The sequence below is a fragment of the Monodon monoceros genome, unplaced genomic scaffold (assembly GCF_005190385.1).
Source record: "Monodon monoceros isolate NGI ecotype Baffin Bay Population unplaced genomic scaffold, NGI_Narwhal_1 Super_Scaffold_8, whole genome shotgun sequence".
In the NCBI taxonomy this organism is placed as follows: domain Eukaryota; kingdom Metazoa; phylum Chordata; class Mammalia; order Artiodactyla; family Monodontidae; genus Monodon; species Monodon monoceros.
The window spans coordinates 50,134,367-50,154,006 of record NW_021703785.1 but is presented as its reverse complement, the minus strand read 5'-3'; the positions used below and the strand labels follow the sequence as shown (position 1 = coordinate 50,154,006).

At 36.7% G+C, this 19,640-nt stretch overlaps 1 protein-coding gene across 2 annotated transcripts in view; it reads left to right on the top strand.

Moving 5' to 3' along the window:
• ELF1 (E74 like ETS transcription factor 1) overlaps positions 1 to 19,640 on the top strand; it is a 104,794-nt gene that overhangs the window by 13,221 nt on the left and 71,933 nt on the right. Inside the window, exon 1 of one of the 2 annotated variants that reach the window (XM_029210333.1) lies at positions 15,091 to 15,374. The exons of the other annotated variant lie outside the window; for it this stretch is intronic. The gene's annotated coding sequence lies outside the window, so the exon portion shown is untranslated. Of the gene's footprint in view, positions 1 to 15,090; positions 15,375 to 19,640 lie in introns of those variants that run through there. 2 annotated transcript variants of the gene reach the window in all.

Genomic DNA, 19,640 nt, shown 5'->3' with positions numbered 1-19,640 from the left:
TGCCTCTTCATGCCCAATGCCCATTTTTCTAATAAGAGTGTTTTTTTTTTTTCCCCCAGGAAAAATCATTTAATATTCATTTGCCAAGCACAGGGTATATTCAATTTGTGGGTTAACACTTAAAAAATACAGACAAGAGGCAGAAAATATTGATTTTAAAAGAAGAAAAGGGGGGAGGACATTTAAAAATCCATTTAAAATTAAAACTTTTCACAGAATCTCTAAAGTGGATCTAATAAATCCTGTGTCTCAGTATAAGAAACAAGCTTAATAAGAGTGTTTGATTCAATTAATAATAGTGTTTTCTTTCCTCCACATTTTATTACGAAAGTTTTTAAACATGCAGCAAAGCTGAAGTTTTATAATGAACACTCATACACCCACTATCTAGATTTTATCATTAACATTTTATAATATTTGCTTTACCATACTTTTATCCTTCTATCTAAAGTAAATTGCAGGGACATCCCTGGTGGTCCAGTGGGTAAGGCTCTGTGCTCCCAGTGCAGGGGGCCTGGGTTCGATACCTGGTCGGGGAACTAGATCCTGTATGCATGCTGCAACTGAGAGTCTGCAGGCTGTAACTAAGGCCGGGCGCAGCCAAAATTAATTAATTAAAAAAAAAAAAGTAAATTGCAGGCATTAGCACATTTCCATCTAAATACTTTAGCATGCTTATCACTGACTATAGTTTCAATATCTGTTTACTTTTTTTCCTTTTGAGGTACAATTTTTGTAAGATTAAATCCATGAATCTTTTTAGTTTAAACATTTTATTTCAATTTAAAACAATTGGATGTTCATTGGTCAACCTTTGAAGAGGACAAGGCTGTTTTCTTTGAGAATGAGCTCACTGTTGCATTTCCATATTGTATTGCCTTTCTTATATATTGCCTTTCTTATGTATTGCCTTTCTTATTGGCTAAGATTTCTAGTTGGTTTTTTAAATGGAGCAAGAACTTTAGTTTTTGTAAAGCATTTGTTGAGTTTCAACAAATGTTTTTGCCTGGGTAAGCCAAACCTAAGACTAGGTTTTGTTTCTTTTTTCTTTTTTTTTAAAAAATTTGTCATATGTTCCCCCTAGTTTATCCTTTGCCTTACCTTTGGTTATGGTGCTTTTAGATTTTTATGTAGTCAAATGTCATTCTTTTCCATATCTTTTTTTTTTTTTTTGCTGTTTGTGTCATACATGGAAAGACATTTCTTACCGAATAGTATATAAATGCTTATATTTTCTGCTGGTCCTTTTTTTTTTTTTTTACATTTAAATCTAATTGGAATAATGTGATATAGGTTTTGTTTTTTTTTAATGATTAGCAGTGGTTTGAAATTGTTAGCTAATACTGTCTAATGAGCCCTCTTCCACTCTGTGGGTTTTTTTTTTCCCCAGACAAAATAGGATTTAATGTTTTTGTTGATGCTGTTTTTATTATAACCTAAGTTTGTATAGTATCAGATTTCTTTCTTTGGTAGTATCAGATCTCTTTTTAAAAAAAATTATTAAAGTATAGTTGATTTACAGTGTTGTGTTAACTTCTGCTCTACAGTGAAGTGACCCAGTGATACACATACATTCTTTTTTATAGTATTTTCTATTATGGTTTATCCCAGGATATTGAATATAGTTCCCTATGCTATCCAGTAGGACCTTGTTACTTATCTTGTTACTTGTTACTAATAATAGTTTGCATTTTTTTAAAAAAAATTCCTCACTTTTCTTATTTTCTTTCAGATGAACTTTAGCAGAGTCTTGAAGGATGGGGTGAAAGGATGGTGGGGAAACAACAGCAAGAGCCAAGGCAGAGAGATCAGTAAATCCTGGGGACTTGTTTCTCTAATTTGTAATCGTCTGAATTCTTAATCTGTGTAACAGATGACACATGCTTATTTTAGTATCCTTAAATTTGGGAGATGTCTCTAGGGTGGTTCAAACTAAATTCTAAAGTTCAAAATGTTTATGAGGTTTTAAAAGTTTGGGATGTTATAGAAAGGGCATAGGATTCTAGGGTGAGAATGGTTTTAAATCCCTGCTTTAAATGAGCAGGTCATAATTTTTGAGCAACTATATGCATCACCTATGCTGTTATTTTTCATGATTCTGTGGGTGGACTGGCTGCTTCTTCAGAGCTGACTCAGCTAGGGCTGGATGCATAATGTAGGGTGGTTTCACTTACATGGCTGGGACCTCTCTGTGTGGCTCTCATACTCTGTGGTGGCAGAAGGGATCCTAGCAGCAAGAGAGGGTAAGCCTCTGTGTGCCTCAGCTTTTCAAGCCTCTGCTTGTGTTTTATTTATTATTAATCCATTGGCCAAAGGAAATCACTTGCCCAATTCTTCATTTAAGGGATGGAGAAGTAGACTCCGCCTCTTAATGGGAGAAGAGGCAAAGTCAGTCATGTTTCACATAGGGAATTTTAAACAAATTAGTAGCTATTACTGCAGCAATTTAGCACAGGAGGTAAAGGCCTTAGCTACCGGGATATCTAACATAAAAGGCAGTGAGAACAGGCTGTGCAAGACCTGGGGGGAGGTATGCTTGATGTGTTCATGGGATAGCAGGGAGATATCAGTGTGACTAGAAGAGGGGGAGCAAGCGGGAAGTAGGAAGAGATAAAATCACAGAGGCTGGGGCAGGGTACGATCTTGCAGTCCTGAACAGTTACGAAGACTTTTTTATGTGTGTGAAAAGAGGCAGTATGGGAGGGTTTTGAAGCTGGAGAGTGATATGATCTGACATATCTTTTTAAATGGATTACTTCTGATTGCTGCTTTGAGAGTAGACTGTAGAGAGAGAAGCAGCAATCAGGAGTAATCCATTTAAAAAGATAGGTCAGGCTGCTTGGACTGCCTCAGTGATTGATGCAGGTAAGAGATATCAGTAACAATGAAGTTGAGTGTTAGGGTTTTATATATATTTTGAACATTGAAGCAACAGGATTTCCTGACAGATTGGATGTAGGTATATGACAGTCAAGAAAGCCAAGGTTTCTGGTCTGAGCAGCTAGAAGTATTGAATAGCCACCAAGATGACTGGAGAAAACTGTGGGTGGTAGGGTACTTTTTGAAGGGAACATCAGGAATTCAGGTTTGGATATGTTAAGTTTGCCAATCAGACATTGGAATGGAGTTGTCAAGTTTGATAGAGGAGTCTGTGGTACAGGAGCGAGACCTGGAGATAGAAATTTGAGAAAGTTAAAATACTTAGAGCATCATATATGTCCAAGAAGTATTTCATAAAATAAATAAATCTAAAACACTTAAAAAATTTCAAGTTTCATCTGTACAAGTGGTATGGTTTCAAGTATGGGAGAAGAGCAGCAGAGCAGTTTGGATGTAGCTAAAATGTGTCCTTTGTGATGAGAGTAAATTATGAGTTCAAAAAGTCATTAATTGGGCTTCACTGGTGGCGCAGTGGTTGAGAGTCCACCTGCTGATGTAGGGGACACGGGTCCCTGTCCGGGAAGATCCCACATGCCATGGGGCGGCTGGCCCGTGAGCCATGGCCGCTGAGCCTGCGCGTCCGGAGCCTGTGCTCCGCAACGGGAGAGGCCACAACAGTGAGAGGCCCGCGTACCGCAAAAAAAAAAAAAAAGCCATTAATTGTCTGAATGGTGTTGTGAAACATGAATAAATAAAGCCTGTAGTCTAAATATTTTATTTGAATATTCCTCTTTACTGAAACGTTTACCAACTTGTTTCTAATTTGAGAAGTTTATTGACAGGATGCTGTATAAGTAAAAGCCTGAAAAGGACAGAAGACGAAAGTTCAAAGAAAGGGCCACTGATTAGGATAATCAGTCCTAATCTATTGGGGAGTTTCCTCCTTTGTTCTGTCTCTAATTTTATTTGTAGACTTAACATAATGCGATGTTCAGGTGTAAGCACTGGGACTAATCCAGAAGCTGTTCTCCTTTAACAAATGCAGAGCTTCGCTGCTGTGGGCTTGACCATTAAACAGGGCTGCCAGACCCAGCCTAACCAACCTATTCATCGGAATTGGACTGTTCAGGAAAGTGAGAAAGGGGCCTCGCTTTTTGTGTAATTTAGACTTGCAGAAATGACCTGGGAATGGCATGGACTGTGTGGAAGAGAAAAAAGCAGATTTATGATTGAGACAGTATTTAGTTGAACCTCCAAATGTTTTCATTCAGCAAATATTTATTAAACACTGTTGTGGGTCAGGAATGCTATCTGGCTGAAATAAATGACCAATGAGACATGTAAATAAATGATGAAAAAACAAAAAAGAGTGTCTTCACCAGATATTCCAGCAGAGTAAGCAAGAGGAATTATAAAGGAAATCAGTTCACCTTTAGGTCCCCGAAAGCTAGAGTGCTTTGCATATTTTAGCAGTGTATAAATGTATGTATGAATGGATAAACAATGTGATTCGTTTGTCTATTAGATCACTTACAAAATACTGTGGGAGCACAAAGGAGGAAGTGACCAGTTCTTCCTTCTAATGGTGAAAGAGAGATTCCCCAGGTGGGGAAGGCCAGCAAATGTGGAGTGAGAAAGTGTGACATGCTCTCAGTTAATAAGTTCAGCAAAGCTGGATTATAGGGTGAATGTTGGGAGGTGGCATGGTCACAGGTGAGGCTGTAATATGGTAGACCAAAGTCAAGATGCAAAAATGTATTGGAATTTACTCTGTGGGTGCTGGTAGGCCATTGAAGTTTTTTTGGTTTTTTTAATAAGAATATTAGGAGGTAGAATTTATGAGAAATTCCTTTAGGAGGACTTCATTCTTTTTTTTTTTTTTGGCCGTGCCACATGGCTTATGGAATCTTAGTTACCCTGACTAGGGATTGAACCTGGGGCCCCAGCAGTAAGAGCGCTGAGTCTTAACCACTGGACCACCAGGGAATTCCCGGAAAGACTTCCCTCTTGAATTGGAAAATCAAATGTTGATAGAATTTTTAAAGTTATAAACATATACACTGAAAGTGAGCACAGCTAGTAAGTCATATAATTTATGGTAGAATCTGTTTTATCCCTTTCAGATAATATATATGATCTTAGTGCAGGTAAGACCTACACTAGGTAATCAAACTGCACCAGGGTGATCAAAATATGCAGGATGGCATTGGTTTGTTCTTGAAAGAGAAAGAAATGTATTTTTGCTTTATGAAATTATTGCAAACCTTTTTCTTAAAGATTCTGGCATTTAACTTACTTTGAAATGATTTTAGGCTCATGGAAGAATTGCATTAATAGTAAAGAGAGTTCCTGTATATTTTTCATCCATCTTCCACTCATGTTAACATCTTATATAGTCACAGTACAATGATGAAAACTAAGAAATTAACATTGGTATAATACCGTTAGTTAAACTGTAGTAGGATTTTTTTTTTTTTTCGCGGTACGCGGGCCTCTCACTGTTGTGGCCTCTCCCGCTGCAGAGCACAGGCTCCGGACGTGCAGGCTCAGCGGCCATGGCTCACGGGCCCAGCCGCTCTGCGGCATGTGGGATCTTCCCGGACCGGGGCACAAACCCGTGTCCCCTGCATCAACAGGCAGACTCTCAACCACTGCGCCACCAGGGAAGCCCTGTAGTAGGATTTTTATAGTTTTTCCACTAATGCCCTTTTTCTGTTCCAAGATCCACCAAGGATACACAAATTGCACTTAGTTGTCATATATCCTTTCAAATCTGTGGTGGTTCCTTGTCCTTTTTGACCTTGACACTTGGAAGAGTACTGGTCAGGTATTGTGTAGAATGTGCCTCAATTTGATTTTGTCTGATATTTTCTAATGATTATGGACTGGAGTAATGAGTTTTTGGGCTACTGGAGTTAAAAACAATTTTTGTTTTATTTTTTAACTTAATCATAAAGTAAAATTGATTCCTTTATTTGCTGTACAATTCTATGAACTTTAATACAAGTTTAAGTTTGTGTAGCCACCAGCAAAATCAGGATATAGAACAGTTCCATCACCTTCATGCTCTGTCCCTATAGTCAGTCCCACCGTCCCCCCAATCCATCCCCTACAACCACTGATCTGTTCATCATTACGGTTTTGTCTCTTTGAGAATGTCATGTAAATGGAATCGTATAGTATGTAACCTTTTGACACTGGCTTCTTCTTTCACTCAACGTAATGCTTTTAAGAGTTATCCAAGTTGTATTTATCAATAGTTAATTTCATTTTATTGCTGAGTATGGATGTAGTATTAGTATGTTTGTTTATTCCCCCTTTTTGGATAGGTATTTGAGAACACATTATGTGTCCTGACACTATAATAAGCAATTTACGTCAATTTTTTGTGGATTTTCAGGGCTAGTTGCTAACGTTAGTTTCTTCATTTCTCTATTTTGACCAGCAATGTAATTAAGAGAAATTGAAGTTCTTGTTTCTTTAACATATCCTAAAATTCCCCTACTTTTCTGTTTATATTTGGTTCTTTCTATTAAAGAGCAAAAGTAATAGCAAGGTGAATTTTTTTCACGTTGCTTGGTTTTAATCTTCGGGGCTGAGCCTTCTGTGATTCAGGCCTACAGCAAAAACTCAAGCCAAGTAAGTCATTGGTCCACAAGGAATGATGAATTTATATTGAGTGCATTTATTTATAAGAAAGCCATAATACTTAGCTTTTTTATTAGTCTCCTTGTAAGTAGGGCCTTTAATTTGTTTTATAGATAAATAAGAAATATCAAATAAAAATAGACATAGTCTAAATCAGGGTAGTGTAAAATAAGAGGCTTGACCTCTTATTGTCTTATCTTATTGTCTTATTGTCTTATCGTGTTGTCTTAAATTTTACTAATGGCAAAAGGTAGTTGTCTTTTGTTTTTAAGAGCATGGAGTTTTGGTGTATTTTAAGATGAACTTTTTGGGACTTGTGTTAAAAGTCTATTTGCTTAAATATCCTACTGCCATAAGATAAAAAAATGTTTCTAGAATATTAGTATAGGTTTTCTTTTTCTTAAAACCTTTTATTAGTAAAGTATAATAAGTGTAATTGAATTTTTGGAGGACTTTATAAAGTTTCCAGGTTGTTCTGAATATCTGGTAATTTTACATACTACTTTCAATAAATTATATAAAAATTTGAGGAGGAGACTTCTCTTTTAAATGTAGCCTTAATGTGATTTTTGTTTTCAGTTCCTCAAACACTATTCAGAGGCCTCAGAGAGGCTATGGAGTAATAAAATGTCAGAACTAAAATGGATTTTCAGAATTACCAGATCTCTAGACTCTCTCAATATTTTACAAAAAAAGGAAACTGAAATCCCATAGTGGTGTGCAGTAACTTGTTCACAGTCACAGTTGGTTATAGAAGCTGCGTGATACAGTTCCTCCCCTCAAGTGGGTAACTGGTTTATGAATGTAGACACAGAGTTGTACAAAATTAACTGCAATACAAAATGAAATGTTCTGGGCAATAAGAAAGGCACTGCTTTTCTTAAACAACAGTCTCTCCATCACCCCAAAAATCTTTTCTTGACCCCTTCACAACAAAATTACTTTCTGTCTTTAGTTTCTCACCCCTCATTCTCCCCTAAACTCTATCTGATCAGATGTTTTGCTTGTTTCTTTTTCACCTTTACCACACCATGAAAATTCTTCTTTCAAAATCAGCAGTGATGTCCATGCTGCTAAATCAACTGTCGTTTTCCTCTCAGACCTCATCTCATTTGATCTGTTGTCAGCATTTGGCACAGTTGCTCATTCCTTCCTCCTGGAAGTACTTCTACTTAAATTTCAGGTTAATGCCACATTTGCCTTATTTTCCTGCTGCATTTCTGGGTACTCCTTTTCAGCCTTCTTTGCTAGTTCTACCTCATCTCCCCTACCTCTAAATAGTAGAGTGTCCCCAAGCTTCTGTCATTGTTACCTTTTATATCTGTAGCTTTAACATCAAATAGATGTTAATGACTCCCAAATTATATATACCTAGCCCAGACCTCTACCCTGGGCTTCAGGACTGTGTGTTCAGCTCCAGGACAATAATACCATTTTGACATCTTTACTTGGATAGCTAATGAGCATCTCCAACTTAGTGTGTTCAGTAACTCCTGATCTCCCCCTACCCAAAACCATCGCCATCTGTGTTCACCTTAATGTGTTCAGTAACTCCCGATATCCCCTTACCCCAAATCTATCACAGTTTTGGCATCTGCCGTCTTCCAGTGGCCAGAAACTGAGTTTTGAAGCCTTATTTCCCCCACAACCCACTTGCTGTCCGTTCAGAAATCTCGTTGGATATTCCTTAAAAACATACCCATAATTTACTCATATCTTCTTCTTCTGCCTCCTTTGTCTAAGCCATTATCATCTTTTCTGAGTTATTGCATAAGCTTCTCCTTTCTTCCATCCCTGGCTCACTGCAGGTTTTTTTGCAACACAGCAGTCAAATCTTATGACTCAGCTACTCCAAACTCCCCTGCTAAAGTCTCCAAACAGTGAGGCTCTCCCTTAGTTTCTAGTGCTCTTCCTCCTTCTGTTACTCTCTTCCTTATTTTCTCTACATGAACCACACTGGCCTCCTTGCTTTCCTTGAACATATCAGGCAAGCTCCCTGTTAGAGTCTTTGCATGGGCTTTTTTCTGCCTGAAATGTTCTTCCTTAGATGTGTCTTCATGGCTAGAGGTCTTTACTCAAAAGTCACCTGGCAAAAGGAAGTCTTCCCTAGCTAGTTTGTGTAAATTGTCATATTCTTCTCATTGCTGTTTTATTTTTTCTTATTCGTCCTTATCACTAACATACTACACATTTTATTGTGTCTTTTATTTATAATCAACATACTATATATTTAGTTCATAACATTTCTCTCTTCCTGGCTAGAATGTGAGCATCATGTGAGTAGGGGTCGTTTATCAACAATGTGTCGTCTTCTTCACTGCTGTATAACAAGGGCCTAGAGAAGTGCCTGGCACATAGTAGATGCTCAGTGAATATTTGCTAAATGAATGAGTGCCTAAGAATACCTCAGATCTGTTACTAACTTGACATTGGTCAAGTCACCTCTCTGTAGACCTCCTTTTCCTATTTTTAAATGAGACTAGATTGTATCCGTGTTTTAGGTTTTCTTAAAACACTGAAGACTTAAATGAATGTAGTATCAAGTGTCCTTGAAGATTTTTATAAGAATTCAGTTACTTAACAGAAAAGTTTAAAAACCACTGGACTGAATAGAGGATCTCTAAGTTTCCTTTCAGCCTTGTGGTCAGTTCTTGTAATAATAGTTATAAGTGGGGCAACAGAGGGAAGCCTTCATGTAGAGAAGGCATTTGAACTGAGATTATGAAGGATGGATGAGTAGGCAGAGATAAGGGAAAGGGTAGGAAATAAGGTAAGTGCTTTCCAAGCCCAGAAAAGGCAAACAAATAGGAATGGAGCAATCCAGGTTTCAGTAAGGCTGGAGAGAGAGAGAGAGAGAGAGAGAGAGAGAGAGAGAGAGAGAGAGAGTGAGTGTGTGTGTGTGTGTGTGTGTGTGTGTGTGTGTGTATGGGGGTGGGGAGGGAGGGAGGGAGAGAGAGAAAAACAGACCCGAGATAGACAGTGGGGAAGAGGTGGAGAGTGGGGAAGATAGGACTGGAAACAGGTAAAGTGAGGTCGGATTGTGAAAACTTTGAACACCATGATAAGTAGTCCAGCTTTTTGCCTCTAGGGAATCAAAGTTTGTTTTTCAGCCATGAGTGATCATCACATCACTCACAGAGTTGTTATTTAGGAAGATTTCTCTGAGAGTGGTGAAACGTGAATTGAAAGTACGCAGTTGGTGGTAGAGAAAGGGACAGTTAAGATGTTGTTGAGATATTATTTTTCTATGATATGTTGCTTTTACCTGAAGAATAGCAAAGGAGGAGCTGAAGTTTCACTCTCATCTCAATATAAAAAACAAGATTTCCTCTCTACAACATTTGGAGGTTGCTGAATCGTAAGGTGACGAGAGTCTTTCTGAGCGGCTGCTGTGTGAAGAGCACTAACTACATTAGGTTCTAGGGCTCTGTAGCAGCAGAGCAGTGGTTCTCATAAGCCTGGGCTCTATCCACACCACTGAATCTGTTGCTAGGAGTAGGCATGTATCTTCAGAATTTTCTTTCGGTAATTCGGAGGTGCATCCCTGGTTACAATCCACTGAAGTAAAAAATATATTGTCTTCAATATTGAATTTTAAATTGCAAGAGATAATTTCATGGTGATATAAAACTTGAGATTGCACTTAGCATATTACCTGGGAGCATTATAAAGAATATAATTGTACAGTCAAGTCTTGGTTATTTTTGACAAGAAAGGAAAGTCTAACACCCAAAATAACACATACAATAGAATCTTGTAACATAGTTACATGAATTCAACTATATCAAATCATGGGTCAAATCAAACAACCTAAGTGTCCATTGATGTATGAAGGGATAAAGTAGATGTGTATATATGTATACACACACATACATACAATGGGATACTACTCAGCCATAAAAAAGAATGGAATCTTGCCGTTCATGACAACATGGATGGACCTTGAGTGTATTACGCTGAGTGAAATTAGTCAGACAGACAAATACCATATGATTTCACTTATATGTGGAATCTAAAAAACAAAACAAATGAACAAACAACACCAAACCAAACTCATAGATACAGAGAACAAATTGGTGGTTGCCAGAGGGGAAGGGGGTTAGAGGGTAAATTAAATGAGTGAAGGAGGTCTAGTTATAAAATAATTAAGTTATGATGATGTGATGTACAGCATGATAACTGTAATCACTAACACTGTATTGCCTTTTTGAAAGTTGCTCAGAGAGTCTTAAAAGTTCTCATCACAAGGAAAAAATTCTATGGTGACAGATGGTAACTAGACTTACTGTGATCATTATGCAGTGTGTACAATATTGAATCATTACATTGAACACCTGAAACTAATATAAAGTTTTATGTCAATTATAACCTGTTTGAAAAAAAATCATGGGTGAAATCATGTCTGTTAAAAATATTTTCAGTGTACAGGTAAAATCCTGATACGCTAAAATTTCCCTTCAATGAACTGTTTGAGAAAAGTTATTCATTCATGTCTGAGTTTCTGCTATGTGTTGGACCCTGTCTTAGTGGTAGGAATACAGTAATGAACAAAGCCAGGCAAAGCTGTGGCCCCTTTTGCCTTTGGTTTGCCTCTGAAAACACACAGACACTTGACCAGGAGGACGTTCTTATGGATGAGTCTTATAATCTGAAGGGGGAAGGGGGAGGGGGTCTTGGTTTAACAAATCTAGTGATAGATAATAGAGAATTACATTTAAGCTCACATTTGGAAATGCTGCACGTTGCTCAGAACCTGGGATTACGCTTTGGAGGTTTTAATATCAACAAAATTAATGCTGTCCCACTGAAAGATTTATAACACTGAATCTTGGTCTTTAAATTTTTATTTTTATATTTCAATAGTAGGGAAGAGTGATTTTGGTCATTTATCATTTTAATGGTTTGATCTTTTCTTCTTCCATCTCTGGATGGAAACATGTTAGCTGCAGATCCAGAAAGATTCAAACCATGCCTTTTTCTTAGCCCAGGGTTCCTAGATATGAAACTTAGACTGTTCTGTATTTTCACGTACTAGAAGTTCTCAAATTTGAGTTCAAGGAGAAGAGGTAAAAATAAAAGGGAAGAAGAGAGTGCTTGCTTACACAGTAAATTCTTTTCATAAGTTCTATTTTTAAACAAAGAAATGAACAGTGTCTTAACTTCAGTTGGCATTTAATAAATTCATTCAGTTGACATCTTTCTCAGCTAATAGTTCAAATATAAATGTTGGCAATTCCCCCAGGTGTGACAGCTCTATATTAAGATATATACTGACTTTGATATATATCTAATTTTAGAAACAAACATACCCACAGTATATACAGGTGCATTATATTTCCATCACAAGTCTAAGATGCCACATTTTATTTACAAATTTAGAGACCTAAAGTTTGTCATCCTGAAGTATTTGATACTGGTTGCTTCTACTATGAAGCATAATAATAACAGCTAATGTTTATGAAGTGTTTATTAAGTGCCTAGTACTGTATTGTACATGAACTGGATTTCTTTTTCAAGTCACATTTGTTGAGGTATAGTTCATATACAGTACAATTTGCCCTATTTAGTTATACAGTTTTGCGATTTTTGACATGTACAGGTATTATAACCAATACCACAGTCACCATATAGGATATTTCCATCACCCCAAACAGTTCCCTTGTTCTCCTTTGTAGTCAACCCGTTCCCCTCATTCCCATCCCCTGGCAACCACTGATATAATTTCTGTCTTTTTTGTTTTGCCTTTTCTAGAATGTCATATAAATGGAATCATACAGTACGTATTTTGAGTTTGGCTTATTTCATTTAGCCTTATGCTTTTAGATTCATCCATATGGTATCATCTGTCAGAAGTGTAGAAGTTAATACCTTTTTATTGCTGATAGCATTCCATCGTATGGATATACCACAACGCGTTCATCTGTTCACCAGTTGGTGGACATTTAAGTTTCCAGTATTTGATGATAATGAATGAAACTGCTATAAATATTTATGTATTTTTTTAAATAGACACATATTTTCATTTCTCTTAGGTAAATATCTAGGAGTAGGACAGCTGGATTGTAGGATAAGTGTATGTTTAACTTTATAAAGAATTGCTAAACTGCTGTCCGAATAGGCATTCCCACCAACAGTGTGTGAGAGTTGTAGTTGTTCCATATCCTCACCAGCCCTTGGTATTGTTAGTGTTGTTGTTGTTGTTTTTAATCTACTGTAATGGTGTGTAGTGGTATTCTGACTTTAATTTGCTTTTCTCTAGTGAGTAATGATGCTGAGATCTTTTCTCTGCTTATTTACCATCTGTATCCCTTCTTCGGTGAAGTATCTGTTCAAATAGTTTGACCATTTAAAAAATTGGCTTGTTTTCTTATTTTTGAGTTGTGAAAGTTCTTTATATATTCCAAATAGTAGTATATGAACTGACTTTAATTCTCACAATAATTCTTTGAGTTGGAGGTGGGTACTGTTAGAAGTAATTTCCCAGGATTACACAGCTAATAGGTAGCAGAGCTAGGATTTGAACTCAACCTGTGCTGAACTGTTTGCCAGTTTTTTTTTGTTTGTTTGTTTGTTTGGTGGAGATTGATTTTTGGGAGCTGTGAATAGAACCAGGATCCAATTCCTGTAGGTGGTAGGATAACGCTTATAGAGACACCCCTGAGCAAAGGGGCAATATATTACAGTAGCAGCTCTGGATCGCCTCTTTGGGAACAACTCAGATGTTTGTTTCTGTTGAAGAGGGGTGATTATTTTTACTTTACATCTTTTACTTCACTTCTACATACCGATGGCCAAAAGTACTTTTAAATTACAGTCCGAATATCTGCCATTATCAAGTAATAAGGTACTTGATACAAAAGGATTTTCTCAATAGCAGAAGCAAACCCTTTTATATATCTATACTTCATAAAAAATTTCACACATTTGATGTTAGTCATTTGTTTTTTAAAAACCTTTATCATAATAATGCTGACTTCTAGGCACTTACTATTTGGTGATATCCTCAGGGAGTATGTAGAACTTACTGACCTTTCAGAGTGGCTTTGGACCCCAGTACTTTTAAAGTTATAGTCATAGTGTTAGATGTTTTTAAAAAATCTTTCATTATCCACTCTGTCACTTGTTGGTTCGACATCATCCTTTCACTTGTCCCTTTTTCACCACTTATAACTTCTAATTCTGATTAGGTAAAAGATAATCAGATTGTTAGGCTTATTTGTGGCTATTATCTAAGATAAATTTTAGCTCTGGGAAACGACTTGGGGGATTTTCCAGTGAAAATTTCCCGTGACTGCTCAGAGGATCTTTTTCCTTGGTGTTTGGGTTCCAAGTAGTCATTCTGGATAAATGAGCTCTAAAGCAAGTTAAATATAACATTTGTCAGTAGAAAATGTGATGTATTTTTCTTTTTAGCATAATTTTTATTAATAATTTGTTAGATCGTGGAGATGATTTTAGTAAAAATATTAGTCAAGCAGTGTTCAGTGGCATGGATAAACAGGTACTTAATGGGCAGAAAGTTAGTTTACAATCATTATGTTTTGTAGCAGTTTGTAAAGTTCCTGTCAGTGACAGCTTGTCCTCTCAGCTGTGCCTCTAGTAAGGCAGAATAATTACTTCCAAGTAATTAACTAAAGGAAGAAAACCTTGCTAAATCTTATTTACTTTTTGTAAAAGATAGGATGAAGCCTAGCTAGTGAGTTGCGCTTCTTCATTTCAAGTACTTTTGGAAGTACTTAATGCTTTTAAGCCATTCTGATCAATTTAAGCTCTTAGAGTAAATTAATAAATACTCGCCCAGAGGACAGGGTAAGTAGCTGTAGTAATTACCGTTTCCACTGCTTGGGCACATTGTCAGATGTACGATGACTTGGAGAGCAAACTGCACTGGCCATATGTTTTGTTGACACCCTGGGGCTCACCAGAGCTGTAACAGGGTGCTTTGCACACGGTTGGCTTCTATGTGTGGACAGTTTTGTTTGCAAGGTAAAGAAAACTGTGGCTATCACTTGGCAGTAGTAGAGTTATGAACAGTGATTGCATTGATAATTTGTTTCAAATAGAGTTTTGTGAAGCTTGCAATTCTATTTAAAATCATTTTGCTATATTGAACTTCAGTTCCTTTCTAATCCCAAATTTGCTTTTTTATTCTGAAAACCAGATTAGTAATTCACACTTACTTTTCCATTGAACTTTGAATTTTCTAGTGGATTTTATCTGTTTAGCGAATGTATAAATCTGCATGTGGTATTACAGTGTGCTAGCTTTTCCAGATTACATAGCAATATACCCCTTTTATATGAGTTAATGAGTTGCCAGGTTAGACTCAGCAGGCCATTGTTACATTAAAAGCCAGAAAGTTTGCTGTCTCTCTTCCATTCCCTTCCCTACTTTTTTTTTCTTTCATAGTTTTATTTAGTTGCTATATTAAAATAACTTCTAAAAATGGAGATTTTTATTTTTTAAAACAACATAGAGGTTTTTCATTTTGCTTCCTTACAGATTCTATCTCATTGTTAATTTTAAATTATGGTAATTAATCCGAGCTGAGTAATGGGTTAATCAAGGTAGACCTTGCTCCTTGGCTGTGCCTCTCTCCTTTTTCTACCCCTCTCCCCGTTTTCACCTGTGGATTCGCATGTCTGACCTAGCAGAGTAATTGGGTCCACGGCAACATGGGCGTGCCTCCCTTAGAAACACTCAGTCTCACATATGACTCATAAGCTGAAGCACAGACACCACTTCCCCAATCTACAGGAGCCATTTTAACAGCACAAAACTTGCCGGATTGCTTTTTACTTTCAAGCCCAAAGGACAGTATCTAAAGAGAACGAGAATATTTGAAGGTAACTTGTTAAGAGTTTGCGTGTTTGCTTCTGGCTGTTTCCTGAGCCTGATAAACGGAGGGTGGTTCTTACCTGTCGAAGGACAGGGCTGAATGTGTTCTTTAACTCTCTGGAAAAAATGTGTGTAGTCAGTCACATGCCTGATTGAACTTCACTACTAGGGGGAAACAAAGCATTCAAGTTCTGGAAAGTTTTAGATCTTCTTGGTAAAGCATTTTTTATATTTTGTGTGATTTTTTTTTCCCCCCATATGACTTGAGAATAAAGGAGATTTTTCTTACTTTCTTTTTCATACTACAAAGCAAACTAGATCAAATTCCAATTTTTAAAAATGTAATTGTATTTGTGAGGGTACCCTGTAATTTACAATTAAGTAAACTATATTATTCACCTGTGATTTGGGTGTTAAGAAAGAAGTTCAAGAGCGAAGATTTTGTTTTGGCGTTTTAGTTAAGGGGAACTTTGGGACACCTCCAGTCATAGGTGTTGCTCATTGACTGTAATGCCCTTTGTAATATCCTTTTTTCTTTCTTTAAAGTTAATGAAATTGTACTAAACACTTAATTTTGAAAACTATATAAGTTTGAGTAAAATGAATGGTCATTTAGATAACAAGTTAAAGTGATTATTAAAGGGTAAGAAAGGCTAGAATGATTCATTTACTATTAGAAAAAAATAATAAAGTTTTATAATTCACACTGGAAACTTATTCTGAGTAACAGCCTTAGAAGCATAGCTAGTTTCTGAGGAAACGTAGTATTTTGTGTAAAAAGAAAAAGTAAAGAGTATTAACCTTCTGTCTATACAACTATTCTTAAAATTTGCTTGTTTGGAGTAAAAAAAAAAAAATACCTAGAAAAGGTTGCTTAGTTTTTTCCTGAAATATTTCTCATTATTGAAATTAGGAGATTCTGGTGTGCCTTGAAGTTCTAGGTGCTCTGAGAAGCTGGATGCAGCAGTATATTGCTTACGAAAGTTATTTGTGAAACTAAAATTTGAATGAAAGTAAAATTTGAATATGCAGTGATTCCAAATACAGTTTTTAGAAATAAAATTTGCCAAGTCATTTATTATTGAATGTAATGATATTTAGCTAGTTCTTTGGGAATTCGCTGCTAATAAATTTCTAACTGCTTCAAGGCCTGTCAGATGAAAGTGAAGATTTCTAGGCAGTCAATTATTATTTCTTACTCTTTGAAAGGATTGTTCTTATCAGATCTCAATTTGTGGTCTTATAAGACAGGCACAAGCAGACATTTTACCAGTTCAGCTCTGAGCCATTTGCTGTCATCTTTGTTTGCATATTGCTGGTTTAGTCAGCTTTCGAGTAAGCAGAGGTTGTATTTACTTGTAGTGTGCTCTGTGTGAAAAATCTAATGAAACTTTTTTGCCTTTCTTTCTCTCTTTTTTCCCTCCCTTCCTTCCTCCCTGCCTCCCTTCCTTTTCTTTCTTTCTTTTTTTTTTTTTGAGTTTTTAAAGGCCAGCGACCCACAGAGAAAAATCAAGGGACACACAAAGAAGCAAATAATTAAGATTTTATTTATTAAAGAGAAGTAGAAGAATTTAGTTTCTTAAAATGAAGACATTGGTGCAATTCAAATAAAAATAAATACCAGTCATATATTTCAGTTTCTTATTATGTGGAGAAGACTGAGGTGGGGCTTCAGGGAAAAGGGAGGAAAAAAAAAGCATAGAAGCAAAGGAAGGCCAGTACGACTTATTAGGCAGTCCCCTTCCCATCCCACCCCTTTCCTTTTATAAGGTTGAATATGAGTTTAAAGTGAGTCATCAGAATTAAACTTAGAATTACCAATTTGAAGAACTTAGCGTTAAAAAAGACTGAAGATCATCCAACTGCCTCACTTTTATAGTTGAAGAAACAGTGGCTCAAAGAGGTCTTGTGACTTGCTCAGGGTTATGTAGTGCTTGATGGCAGGCCTTCCAGCCTGGAGCTGCTCCTGCTAGCCCACACCAACAAGTGATGCTTTGTTTGAAATGGTCTGTATTTCCTCAAGAGTAAATAAAGCCTTAATTAAGTTGCTTGGTGATCATTTTGGTGATAAGGTATGACCAAATGAATTAACTAATGATTTTGAAAATGTGTTCAAACTAAGTTTCCTTTTTCATCAGAGAGAGGATGAGCCATTTGTTTAATTTCTACAACAGCTTTTTTCCACTACTATTAGAATTTTTTCATAGTTGAAGCATTGTGACATTGCATGTTTAAGATGGGCCTCAGGGAGATGGAAATACAAGGACTTGGGAATTTACGTTGAACTTCCAGATAGAAAGACAGGTTTATTTCCACCTTAATTTTACCTCATATTGTTTTGGGAGGGCATATACTGTTTAGTATGATACCTTGTTCTATTAAAGTGTGTGTGTTAAACTTTGCATATGTTTACAAAAATCTAGAGGTCTCTAAACTCTAACGTAAGTACAATCTTGACTTTAACCTTCCCCTAATTAATAATCTCATTCCATTTGTTGTACCCTACTCTTCTTCTTTGAAAGTTTACTTTACATACCAGGCACTTGAGTCTTAGAATCTGGGGAATACAAAATCTTTGTCTATTCACTTTTTGATGTGTTTTATTATGGTGGTTGAAATTTACTTCAGATCTGCCTTTCTTTAGATTTTTTAAATGCTTTGCATATGACTGTTGAATCTTTTAAATTTCCAAGTCCCCTAACCTATTTCAGTGTCAGATCCTCCACAGTGTGGCCATCATTGTTCTAAGCAACGAACAGGGCACAGAAGGCTAGAAAACCTGGGCTCTCGTCTCACAAACTTAGATTCTTACTGGGAAAACGTAGGTGAAATAAGTAAAGAATGGAACCAAACCACTGAGTTGTTAAATTTCGGTTCAGACTGTTTGCCTAGAGGTGAAAGGTGACTGAGACTTAAAATAGGCAGAAAAGTCTATGAGTCTTTAGGAATTAAGAGTATTGAAGAATGAATAGCGTTTGTGTAGGTTAAGGAGAGTGTCTTCAATAAGAATAAGAATATAAGCTCTTAGAGAGCAGAGATGTTTTATTCTATTTCTTCACCTTTTTCAACCTTTGACAGAGTATCAAGCACAAGTGTATAGGCCGGTGTTATTTGCTGCATTAAACCCTTGGCTGCTCAGTTGGGCAGGTCCTGTTAAAGTTAGTGGTAGCAAATCTTTAAAGGGCATGTGGCCTTCAACTTAATCTCTGATGCCTGCACATTGTAACCAAAGAAGTAATTAACACCTGCCGGGTAGTATACTACCTTTAAAGTAGTAATTTTTGACCTTTGGTGTAACAGAGAATCACCTGACTTCAACTTAGAGATTTTGGTTCCTTAGGTCCTGGGGTTTGACTTATCCATCTGCAATTTTAATAAGTACTCTAGATGACTGTGATGCACAGGCTGCCACACTTTCTTGGAGAGTTCGCAGGCTTAAGAGCTGTGAAGAGTGATTAATCAGTTACTTAGCATTTTAATATCTGAATTTTTAAGGAACAGTGGTATTTTGAAGCCCACAGCCTGTAGTAAGTAAGAAAAGGCACTAGAACTTATTTAGCCTCGTCTCCCTACCCTAGTTATCCCTTTGTCTGTTCCAGTTTTTTGCTGTGGTATATTTTTCAACTTTGTGGCTCTCCCTGTTTCCTTTTCTCTAATTCTACTTTTTCTCCTCCGGCTCCCCATTCACTACCGGCTTGACCACAATATATAATAAAACTAATTATTTTTGTTTTTCAGGTATGATTAGCCTCTTCTTTATCTCTCAGCGAACCATCACACTCTCTCCAATGTTAGTTTTTTTTTTTTAGTTCCCTTTGGTGCTTTATGGTATCTCTCCATTCTGTTTTCCTTGGGTTAGGGCCAAAACAGCCCCTTCCTGATTTAGGGTAGCATTATAGTCTTTGAAAACCCTTCTCTCCTGGGAAATACACTATTAGTGTTTGTAATTGTTTGAGTCTGGCAGGGAGTAACTTTTTTTTACCGTTTGAGTTTCTTTGGACATTTAACTGCATAGTTGATTGCATATTTGTAGGCTTTGCATTACATTACGTCTCATCTAATGGGACATAGGTGTTCACAGACTCTCATAGAAATGGGAAGAAGAGTCCCATCAGTTGAATGGTCTGAATATAATTTTGCTACCATCAGTTGGCCAGAATATTTTGCTCCTTTGCTTAGGAGCTGCCTCATATAAATGGTAGGAATTAAATTAGTAATATCATTGAGTCAACCTAAATGATTAGGGCAGTTTTCAACTGTCTGAGCAATCTTTC